At 36.7% G+C, this 12,493-nt stretch overlaps 1 pseudogene across 1 annotated transcript; it reads left to right on the top strand.

Moving 5' to 3' along the window:
• The first annotated feature begins 7,900 nt into the window (after positions 1-7,900).
• Positions 7,901-10,868, top strand: LOC104601095 (L-type lectin-domain containing receptor kinase S.4 pseudogene; annotated as a pseudogene). Its single transcript, XR_016082791.1, has one exon. The product of XR_016082791.1 is annotated as an L-type lectin-domain containing receptor kinase S.4 pseudogene (transcript).
• The last annotated feature ends 1,625 nt before the right edge of the window (positions 10,869-12,493 follow it).

Raw genomic sequence — 12,493 nt, 5'->3', positions numbered from 1 at the left:
TTGTAATTTTTTATTTTTTCTAAACTATATAATTAAAAAATATATATATTTTTTAATTTTTGCGTTTTTAGTTGATATTTTTAAATATTTATCATTTTATGTATTCTTTTGTAGGTTTTTATTATATTTTTGAAAATTTTATCACTTTGTTGTGTTTTATACAATTTTTTACTTTTTTTCTATAATATATATATTTTTATTTTTTTATCATTTTATGTATATTTGCAATTTCTGTTTTTTATCCAATCTTTATATTATTCAAGTTTCTTTTGTCTTTTCCAGTTTTCAAATTTCTTGTTTTTTTTTTTGCATTTTTAGTGTTTTGTTATAATTTCCAATGTTGTTTTTCTAATTTCTGTTTTTTACATTTTTCTATTTTCTACAATCTATACATTTTTCTGTATTTTTTGTTATTTATTTGCAATTTCTGTGTTTTTCTATAATTTTAGGTGTTTTTCTACAATTTTTATTTTCTGTTTTTGTTTTGAATTTCTATAGTTTTTTTATATATATATATATTTTTTGTAATTTCTGTGTTTTTATGTAATTTATATTTGAAAATATTTTTTGAAGATTTTCCTTTTTTTTCATGTTTTTGTAGTTAAAATTTTAAAATATATAGGCATTTATAAAATTCTGTGTTTTTCTATAATTTTAGGTGTTTTTCTACAATTTTTATTTTCTGATTTTGTTTTCAATTTCTATAGTTTTTTATATTTTTTTTGTAATTTCTGTGTTTTTATGTATTTTATATTTGAAAATATTTTTTTGAAGATTTTCCTTTTTTTTCATGTTTTTGTAGTTAAAATTTTAAAATATATAGGCATTTATAAAATTCTGTGTTTTCTTTTAATTTTAGGTGTTTTTCTACAATTTTTATTTTCTGATTTTGTTTTCAATTTCTATAGTTTTTTATGTTTTTTTGTAATTTCTGTGTTTTTATGTATTTTATATTTGAAACTATTTTTTGAACATTTTCCTTTTTTTCATGTTTTTGTAGTTAAAATATTAAAATATATAGGCATATATAAAATTCTGTGTTTTTCTATAATTTTAGGTGTTTTTCTACAATTTTTATTTTGGGATTTTGTTTTCAATTTCTATAGTTTTTTATATATTTTCTGTAATTCCTGTGTTTTTATGTATTTTATATTTGAAACTATTTTTTGAACATTTTCCTTTTTCTCATGTTTTTGTAGTTAAAATGTTAAAATATATAAGCATATATAAAATTCTGTGTTTTTCTATAATTTTAGGTGTTTTTCTACAACTTTTATTTTCTGATTTTGTTTTCAATTTCTATAGTTTTTTATATTTTTTTGTAATTTCAATAGTTTTTAAAAGGTTGTGGTGAGTTTAAGAAACAATTAACATCCATAATGAATTGCCTTTTTTCAATAAAATCAATTTTCCCTCTGAAGACTGAGGGTCTTCAACTTTGGGGCCAAACACACTATCCCATCCCAAATCCCCAAAGAAGCAAATTCTTTCTTGGCCAAATTCAATGTCGCCTACGGCCCCACGGTCCTAACCCACTGCACCATCTCCGGATCCGTGATGCCTACGTTCCATTTTTCTAACAGGGTACGAAAAGATACCTACTGGCTACTGTTTGGTCATGTCGGCGTCGCACTTAAACTCAATAACCAGAGTTCAGCCCTATCTCATGCATGGTTGGGTAACTATGAGTCTACATATAGAAATATTGACTTTGAGTGACGTGGCAATTAATAATTCTTTACTTTTTGGGTAAATTGCAAATTAGTACCCAGTACTCTAAAAAGACCGGATCCGACTTCACACGCACATCCTAGTCGCGGAAGATATTCTCAATGCACGGTGGATATGGCTGTGAGGCGCATATCCCATTCCGTACTGTAGGGCTAATCGTTATTGCAGTAACATGCAAAAGGATAAAATTGCCCTTCATACATCATTTAATTTTCATTATCAACCAATTATATTGAAAAATGTCTTTCAGATGTCATCTAATTTTTATCATTAACCAACCACATTGAACTCACTTTATCATTATGCAAAGCCCCTCTTGCTGATGCTTCCACTCATCTGACAACAACATTTTTGCCTTTTTCTTGTTTCTTCTATTGTTAATGGCCCTTGTGATTAATGAATATATATATATATATATATATATATATATATTTTTTTTTTTTTTGTTTTTTAATAAGTTTATTTATTTGAGAATGACAAAAGCTAAAAAACATGTTAAAATCCATTGAAGAGATATTTTTTAGATAATGGATGTAAATAATGGCGGGTTTGAGACTTTATTCACTGTCAGTTTGCCACTGTGATTTAGTCTCAAGGATACAATGAACAATGTCTTCTTCTAAAAGATAAATTTGAAATATTACTAATCCCATGTGCATCAGATAACTGACATACTGCGCACCCTTAGGGGTGGGTATTAAACTGATAGTTTTGGAGAATTGAGGTTCACTTATTAAAGTGAGACTAGCTCTCCTACTAATTTGTAATTTACCCTTATATGCATATAATATTTCTTTCAACCACAAAACAAGTTGTATGAGAAAATAGCCTCAAATGCTTGGTCTTTGGTTCTTTGCCGAGATTTCAAGTTTCCAGCATCTTGGAACTAATGAACAATATGACTACACCAGGCCTGACATTTTAGATTATAAAACATTTTTTTACACTTGAAAAAAAATAATAAATTGATGCAATATCTTGTATTTATTGCAAATGCCGACGTATTTGCATTTTATCGAGAGCTCTCCGCGGATTGTCCTGCTGACAATTTTCTTTCTCTCATTTTAGACGCTCCTGGCTAGTCATGGCCGTTGACAATTTTCTTTCTTGTATCGGACTCGGATCGGCAAGCTGAGTTGAAAGTTGAAACTGATCTCATCATCCAGTCGTATTTATTCTTGATAGATAGCGAGAGCAGGATTTGACCTATACATTCATTTTTATATTCAAGCTGGCCCTGCCCGGGACGATATAATTCGTAGGGTAATGATGTTTTAGCTTTGCATGTAATATTCAATTAATTAACAGTAAAACAACAATTTTAGCGCGCCTAAGCTATTGTTTGCTAAATATAAAACAATATTATTAACATTCTTTTTCGTGTTGAAATTGAAAGTTGAATCATAAAGTATAACATTAAATACAGCCGGCCATGGCCACCGATCGAGAGATGGAATGCAACAGATGATGGAGATCTTATTAACACTACCACTAGCATTGAAGGAAAGTCAACCGATTATATACATAAGTGGATTTAGTTTGTGGAGTGGATGATTTTGTAAGTCTGGATAGACGAATTCTAATGGCTTTGGTGACATGTAACGCAACATGATCATGCATCATCTCCATGACACTATCTTTGAAAAACTTACGATGGGCGAAAAGACATGCATATATGATACCAAAAGGGATTTGATCAATTAAAGCATATCATCGTTAGAGCACCATTAGTGTTCAGTGATACAAGTTGTTCACATTAGCATATATGCAATTTTTATGATCAAACTGCCCTTAAATGGCATGTCAGCTTATTAAACATATTTTTATGTTAGTCTAGCTAATTTTATTTAATACACCTTTGTTCTAATTGACATCTGATAGAAGTGGACTTTGGGTGCTATAGAGCCACATGTCCTCTTCTTGACCATAGATCTTTTCTTGATCTCATCGGTTCTTGTTGCATTTGAAATTAAAAGGGATAAAGTAACAGTTATGCCATGCAAGTAGATATGGAGTGTGACTGAGTTTGATTTGAATGAAGAGTGTTTTTTTTTTTACTTAAATATATAAAATGAGAGAAAAATTTTAGATTGAAATATTTGAGATATATTTTTATTGTTTTTCGTTAAAGTTTTGCTTTATTTTCTATTTACAACAGAACAAAGGATAAGATAGTAATCTTTTTTTCTGGACGTTCTAAAAATTTAGTATTCCTATAACAAAAATTGGGTTTTAATATTTTACTTAATTAGTCATCCAATTATTTATTTAATATACATTATTTTTTCGTATGGTCAGTAAGAGGTTGAGCGTGTATATAAACTATTCATTAGTGGTCTTTCTTTCTTTCTTGGAAGTTTGAGCCCTCCATCCTGTAAGTGAGTGGAAGTATGTTCTGGCAGGTGGATGGAGTAGCCTCCTTTGTTTTCAATGACCCAGAAAAGACCCTTTCCACAAAGCAAAGTGACTCAAGAAGCCACTCTTTTTCGTCCCTCGTTGACAATTTACACTTATGGACAACGAGAAAAAAACAAAAAAGGAATTGTAACACCTAGAATTAGGACGTCTCTCTAGTCCAAGTTAGCTTCGTCCTAGTACTGTTTGACAAATGTCCACAACGAAGAGGCGAGCCCAAATGTGGGCGGAGAAGGCTAGCGGCAGCAGTATTGAATTATTGATATGCGAGAGCCGAGAGTGGGCGGCATGGAGGCTTTCACGGCAGAGTTTATTTTAATATCCACGAGCCGCTTTGATCTTATCCGATATTTATTCATCAATCAATAAAGAGTCACCTGAACGAAAAGATCTAATCTAATAAATCACCCCACTGGGATGAGGTCAGGAATGCATTTGAGCAAAAACCAAATCACTAATTGATTATTTGTAGTGAGTAGTGACCATAAATTTTATAACAATTGGACAAAGTTATACTTGCACAATAAAAATGGTTGGTATGGGATGAACTTAAAATTCTTTTTCGAAAAACTTTGTTTCAATTTAGACTATGTTTAGTATCATGGTCGCTTATCAAGTAGGTGTTTGGCATGGTGCTGGAAACAACATCATATACTGTTTTCTCATAAAAATAGTATTTGACATGTGGAGTTGTATTTTTTTTTTTGTGTGTTTGGAACCTATTCTGCCATATAGGCATTTTTAACATTGATGTATATTATCTAACGTCTAAGATGATGTCACATCATTGCACCGCCGGTAGTAATACATTGTTTTCTCAAAAAATATTGAATTTTATATTACTTTAAACCGTTCTTTTCCAATTTTCAAGGTGTGATCTGGAACACACCATTTTTTTTCTTGATGTGGTGCCTACATGGCATTGTTTTCTCAAAAAACGACATCGATGCCAAACATCACCTAAGTAATATTTATAATTGAATTTTATCTTGGAAACCAGAATAGTGGCATTGTATACAAAATTCAATATATAATTTTTTATTAGTGTTTAAGATATTTAGTTGTGATTAACCATCACATAGGATAAAAAGTTGAAAACCATGGTTTTAAAAAACAACCTGAAAATGGAACTGTTTTGGCCACCAGTTTTCGAGTCAATGGTTTGACTATTCAGTTCAAATGGATGACCCATTCTAATAAAGAAAAAAAATAATTAAAAATAAAAATGACCAAAAACCATTAAACATGTCAATGGTTTAACCACCCGGGTCAATGAGTCATTGACCGATTCAACGGTTTTTTACCAAAGACCGAATTTAAGATAAAATAAAACCGATTGCCTAGACAGTTCCTGAGTCGAACAATCTGATTGTCTTGCTCAACGACAGTTTGAAAACCATATTAAAAACAAATTTTGAGAATAAAAAACAGCAAAAAAGGTGTTTTCAACAAAATGGCAAGAAAAATACAATCAATACTAAATATATACCCAAGCGGCACGAACAAAAAACTTGACAAATCCTTGCCTGTGTTTATGAAAATCAGAGGTCTTGAACTGGAAACCTTGCTTCATCCTTTCTTGGGTTAATTTATGAAAACAGTTTGCAGCTTGTTCAAGTTAGCTAGAGTTAGTACAGTGCTTTTTATTTACAATATTAGGTGTCATTCAAGCAGAATATATTTTAGAGTTAAAAATTAAAATATGGTTTTTGTCATTCATCAACCTGAGCAGGAAGACAAGTTTTATAATTTAAAAATTTGAAAGAATGGAAAAAAAATCAATATCTTTTGCTTAGCCAATAGCCAATAACGTGGAACTGCGGGATTGCCTCTATAATATTATTAATCTCAGTTGATATCAGTCGTTTTGTAAGAATTGTAAACCTAAAAGTTGATACGCATACCAACTTTTTGACCCAATTCATTCTAGCTCTATCACTCTAGTCTCTAGCTTGTGGTAAGTGGTAACAACCCACAACCAACTTAATCACTTTAACCACTGAAAAAACAAGACAGTAGGCCCTTCGGTTAATCAGTTCTCAAAGGTAAGGCTGGAATCTGAATGCACGAATATACCAGTACCTGGTACCCGTACCCGTATCCAAGCCCTACCCGCGTAATTGTCTCTTCGTTGTGGTTGGAGGAGGATGGGATTACAATTCTGCCTCCATTACAGTACTATTTTAATGGGAAAAGAAAAGAAATTTATTTTCTTGTGACCCAGACATCTCAAGTACTTGTTTAATCAAGTGGACGACTGTGACTTAGAGTATTGGACGGGGAAACGCTAGCACTATTCCACTATCTACGTACTCCAATCTCTCTGGCCCATCTCATCCCTCAGCTATCCAATTCGGCCTCCTAAGCCAGCATTGTTATATTAACAAGCCTCCTCCTGCTTGAGTTGATTTGAATAAATAAATATCCAGGCACAACGTTAATATCATCGTTGGCATCAGTAGATTAGATTAATAGATAAACCCAGGCTCATCGTTATTATCAATCAGCATGCATGATGGATCCAGTGTCTTCACTCTTTTCCAATTTTAAACTTTGGACATTGAAGAGAGAGAAATTTTTAAGGGAAAATTTCTATAGATACTTTACACCTTAGGCTGAGTGCTAATCTAATACCTGAATTTCACATGAACTCATGTATGATTTAATATTTCTAAAAATGTCAAAATTAACCTTAGATACTGTTCATCATTTTCTAAATCAGGATCAAATGTGCATTACTGGTTTCGAAACCTCAATCGTGGGCTCAAGACCTGACACTAACTTCGGCCTTGCCCAATGCTATGGGACCTCTCCTTGCTCGACTGTGTTTTGTGCTACGCTGAGACTCGTACCATCCTTCCCCATTGTTTCCCCTACAATGGGGGCCGCATCTTCTTGGACGGTTGTTTCATGCGGGCAGAGAACTATAGCTTTTTCCAGGTGTTCACCGGTCCTAATGACCAGGCCTTGTGTGGATGGGACAGAGATTCCAAGAGTCGGCCAGAGACCCGAATAAGCTTGGCTGGACATTCCCAAAACAGGGGCAGAGCACCCAGAACAGTTTATGTAAAAGCTGTTCTTCCTCTACCAAACTAACCGAGTATCAATTTAGAGCATTCAAAGAGTCACAGCAGATAGTAGAGTTTCAGAGACCCGGAGCTTGGCTGGACATTCACAGAATATGGGAGCACCAAAAACCGAAACAGGGGAATGTTTTACCGCTCATCCAAAATCCAAAACCGAGTGAAAAACCATTGTTTTTTGGCATGAATAATGTCTGCCGGCGTTATTCCGACATGAAAACAGGCCGACTACGTGCAAAACCGTGCATAAAATGGGCAGAGATTTACTGGTCAGTCTCGTTGCTTTATGCTCATTTGGACATTTTAATTTGGGGAAACCATATTCTGGGGATTTTTTGCCATCAATGGGCCGTCTTGGGTGTGAAAAGACGCTGAATATCTCCCTTGAAACACTACTGTGTTCGCTGGTTCGAATGAATATTGTATCAAAAAACGGGTGAAGAAGAAATAAAGATTCGAATAAGCTAACGAAAATCCAAAAGAAAATAAGAGGTACAATACTCGGAGACAGAAGAATACCAAAGAAAAGAAGAGGTTAAATACTTGAAAACGTTTACATTTAAAGGGTATTTTTGTCTTTTTATATGCTACTTTACGGTTAACGCGGGTATTAGATTGTCGCGCTTTAAAATTCGGATACTAAATTGACACTGGCCTAAAATACAAGATACTATCGAAAATATTCCCAATTTGTATAAATCGATTTACAGTGTCTACTGTACATGATAAAAGCAGAACTGGAGAATCCATTTCTCTGTCCAAACACTACCCTACTGTTCTTCTCCAAAGTATCTGTCACTGTCAGTGCTCGTACTACAACATTTATGGATGCCCTCTCCGCTCTGATGCTCCGATATCCAAGCACCGTGTGTAATTACTGATTGTGGACCCATCCAAGTTGCGTGTCTCAGTGCTAATGACCGTCTGTTCTGTGCTGGGTGGTTTTTTCAGCCTCTTTTTGCCGGGGTCTTTGCATTAGCCTAGCCGTCACGGAACCATTCCTAAATTAACCCTGATTTATTAAAAATAATTACATATGTTTGGTAATAATCAAGGCTGATTCGGTAAACTTGCGCATCCATAGTTTCCAAGGTCTGACTTATCCCCATCGAGCCCCGTCCAAAATTCCACTGTAACCGCATATTTATTTATATAATCATGAATTTAAATGCCCCAATGACATAAGACCATGAGCTCTTCCCTTTTCCTGTCTCCCCTGTGGCCCTGCCTTGCCGTTGATGCTTCCAGAAGAAAACCAGCCCCAGCCATCAATCTTCCCAATCTTATTCCTACCTGTTGCAAAACTCTTTCCTTTTCTACTCACCCCAACTCCCTCAAATCTCAGCCTTTTCCGTCTCAGGGATCTTGAAAATCTTACCTTTTTTGTCTCTCCAATGGTCATATCTCTTGGATTTCTCTGGCTTTTCCTTCTCCTTTGCAACCCAGTTTTGTCGCAGTTCGTTGAGTTCTCCTATAACGGGTTCAGTGGAGTTGGTAACAACATCAGCTTGAATGGAGTTGCGGAGATTCAGAGCAATGGGATTCTTCGCCTAACCAACGAGACCAGAAGATTAATCGGTCACGCTTTCTATCCATCGGCTATCCAATTTCGAAACTCCACCGACGGGACTGTTTTCTCTTTCTCCACCTCTTTTGCTTTTGCAATCGTTCCAGAATACCCAAAGCTTGGCGGCCATGGCCTCGCTTTCACCATTGCCCCCACGAAAGAGCTCAGTCATGCGCTTCCTAGTCAGTACCTCGGCCTGCTCAACTCCAGCGACAATGGCAACTTCTCCAACCATGTCTTTGCCGTGGAATTCGACACGGTTCAAGACTTCGAATTCGGTGATATCAACGACAACCATGTTGGGATCGACATCAACAGTTTGCAGTCCAACGGTTCTATTACCGCCGGGTATTATGCCGATGGTTCCACACAACAAGACCTTAATCTCAAAGGTGGCAAGACCATTCAGGCATGGGTTGATTACGATGCGGTAAATCATCTTATCAGCGTAACGCTTTCGCCTTCTTCTTCGAAACCCAGTCGCCCCATCCTCTCCTTCAATTTGGATCTCTCCCCAATTCTCCATGACACCATGTACGTCGGCTTCTCTGCTTCCACGGGTCTACTCGCCAGCTCCCATTACCTATTCGGATGGAACTTTAAGATGAACGGAGAAGCTCGAGCTCTTGACCTCTCTTCTCTCCCTTCGCTCCCCGGGCCCAAAAAGAAACACACGGCCTTGACGATCGGCGTATCTGCCTCGGCCGCTCTTCTCTTCATTGCAGTAATTTCCATTACAGCCTATCTCATCTGGAAGATCAGAAACGCGGACGTAATCGAGGATTGGGAGTTCAAAGTTGGCCCACATCGCTTCTCCTACCAAGAACTCAAGCTGGCAACGAAGGGTTTTAGAGAAAAGGAGCTACTTGGGTTCGGCGGGTTCGGTCGAGTTTATCGGGGAACACTACCGAATTTGAAAACCCAAGTTGCAGTTAAGCGTATCTCGCACGAATCAAGACAGGGATTGAGAGAATTCGTGTCTGAAATCGCAAGCATCGGTCGTCTTCGCCATAGAAACCTCGTCCAATTACAGGGATGGTGCCGCAGACGAGGAGATCTTCTCCTCGTGTATGACTTCATGTCAAATGGGAGCCTGGATATGTTCCTTTTTGACCAACCCAAGTCGATTCTGAGCTGGGAACAGAGATTCAAGATCATCAAAGGCGTGGCGTCGGGCCTATTGTACTTGCACGAAGAATGGGAGCAGGTGGTGATTCACAGAGACATTAAAGCGAGCAACGTGTTGTTGGACGGCGAGTTGAACGGTAGACTGGGTGATTTCGGACTCGCTAGGTTGTACGAGCACGGGTCGAACCCAAGTACCACCCGGGTGGTGGGCACCCTGGGGTATCTGGCGCCGGAGCTGACGCGTACGGGGAAGGCTACGACGAGCTCCGATGTGTTTGCTTTCGGTGCTCTGTTGCTTGAGGTGAGTTGCGGGCGGAGACCCATTGAGCCGAAAGCGTTGCCGGAAGAGCTAATATTGGTGGATTGGGTGTGGGACAGATGGGCAGAAGGGGGCATCTTGGATGTGGTAGACCCAAGGTTGAATGGGGTTTATGACGAAGCCGAAGTTGTGATGGTGGTCAAGTTAGGGTTGATGTGCTCCAGCAGTGATCCTGCGTCACGTCCGACAATGAGACAGGTGGTAAGGTATTTAGAAGGAGAGGTGAGGTTGCCGGAAGCGGTGAGCGCGCCGGGGGAGTACAAATCGGGCAAGAACGAAGAGGGGTTTGATGATTTTGTACATTCCTACCCCTCTTCGTCTGAGAAGGTGAGTTCCCATTCTTTCATGGGTACCGGAGACATTGAGACTGGAATTCCTCCTTCGGCATCGCCTCTCTCTCTTCTTTCTAACAGAGGTGATTGTGAGAGAGAGAGTGAGTGATGAGAAACCGGGTTAAAAAGCTATTTCTTCTTTCATTTTGATTTGGGTGTTTTCTATTCGGTCTTGTTTTTTTTTTGTTGTAAATTATTAACTTAATCACCTTGCATAAGCAGAGTGTATCTCATCACATAACTTGACAACGAAAAACGGAACTCTTGAATTAATTTCTTGGCTTATTCTGCTGCATCCCGGTTAGGCTAAATTTGTACTCTAGTTTATTTTTGCCGATGTTTGGCAATATTAGATTTATGCATTGACAAATAACAGGCCAATCCATATTTACATTGACATTATCAATAAAAAAGAAGTTTGCATTTATTATTGAAATTTATTTTTGCATCTATTATGGTGAAAAGTCTGTTTGATAAGAAGATAAATTTGTCAATGCAAAACTAACCTAATTTTGCAATTTATATGAACTGTTTTACACTCTACATATTTGCATCATTTCCAAACACAACCTTAGTATTCTTAATAGGTGTTTGGTATCGGTGCTTCACACCGTTTTCTGAGAAAAACAGTCATGGGCATGTGGAGTTCTAATTACCATTTTTTCAGAATGTATCTTATATTTTATTTGGAACTGGTGTTGCTATATAGATGTTTTTTGATAAAACAACACTGGTTTTGTTTGGTGCTAAATAGTGCTGACATTAACATTTTCAACATTGATCTATATTATCCAACACCCAAGATGATTTCACATTGATGCCATGTCATTGTATCATTGGTAGCAATGCAGTCTTTCCTAGAAAACTTTGAATTTGGTGTTGCTCTAAACCACACTTTTCTGATTTCCAAGGTGTGGTTTTGAACAACGTTTTTTCTTTTTTTTTTTTGGAAAAATGGTACCGAACAAGAGGGTGTTGTTTGATGCACCGTTTTCTCTCATGTGGTGCCTACATAGTGTTGTTTTCTCAGAAAACGACATTAATGCCAAATATCTCCTTAAAATGTTGTTATTATAGTGAAAGACCATCTAGGAGACTAAGTGTGTGTTTTGTTTCGTGGACATTTTATGATAGGCGTTTATCAAATCATCATCATGTCATCGTGAAATCAACGTTTTTCTTATCATGTTCATCAATATGCATTGATATTTAGAAAAATGGGTTTTTATTTATATACGCATCAATCATTGGGAAAACTTCATTTTAACGCTTCCCTCAATAGTTGAGCATTTGTTCACTCAACTGTTGATGTAGCGCCTGATGCCTAATTGTCAACAAACAATTTATCAAATACTTTATTAAATAAATACCAAACACATACTGAACAATCTTGGTTAAGTTGGGAGGTTTTTTTTATTGGAAAATCCATAAACGAAACTTAACCATTTGGTTTACCTTGTGTTGTGGGTGATTGTTAGATATGATTAGTTGTGTGTGATCAGGGCTTGTCACCAACTTGACAATTTTAAAAGGGGACCAATTAGTCATAAGTGGGACTTGATCCTTTGAATCAGGGCTGCATCTACTGGTTATGACAAACAGAAAGAGTTTTTCCCCTCTCAGTAGTATTGATGGCTCCTTTATACAAGGAAGGGATATGGCATACAGGAACAGGCTTTATTATCCTCACTGCCGAACAAAGATCGGTCTATGCAGGCAGCTATCGAGTTGTAGTCTCATCCCTTCTCCAAGCTGAATGGTTGGCCTTCAGTAGGGGCAAGGTACAATGCCTGTTTCTCCGTGATTGGAGTCATTGGACTTATTGGTAGTATGGACAGGGAGTGCAATCTGGATTCTGGATGGTCTTAACATAGAGCAAACTGGGCCTAACTCGATGCTTGAGTTGGTCAATTCAGCG

Source organism: Nelumbo nucifera, chromosome 2, assembly GCF_055504915.1.
Source record: "Nelumbo nucifera cultivar China Antique chromosome 2, China Antique-T2T, whole genome shotgun sequence".
NCBI classification, from domain to species: domain Eukaryota; kingdom Viridiplantae; phylum Streptophyta; class Magnoliopsida; order Proteales; family Nelumbonaceae; genus Nelumbo; species Nelumbo nucifera.
This window is presented reverse-complemented; position numbering and strand designations above follow the sequence as displayed.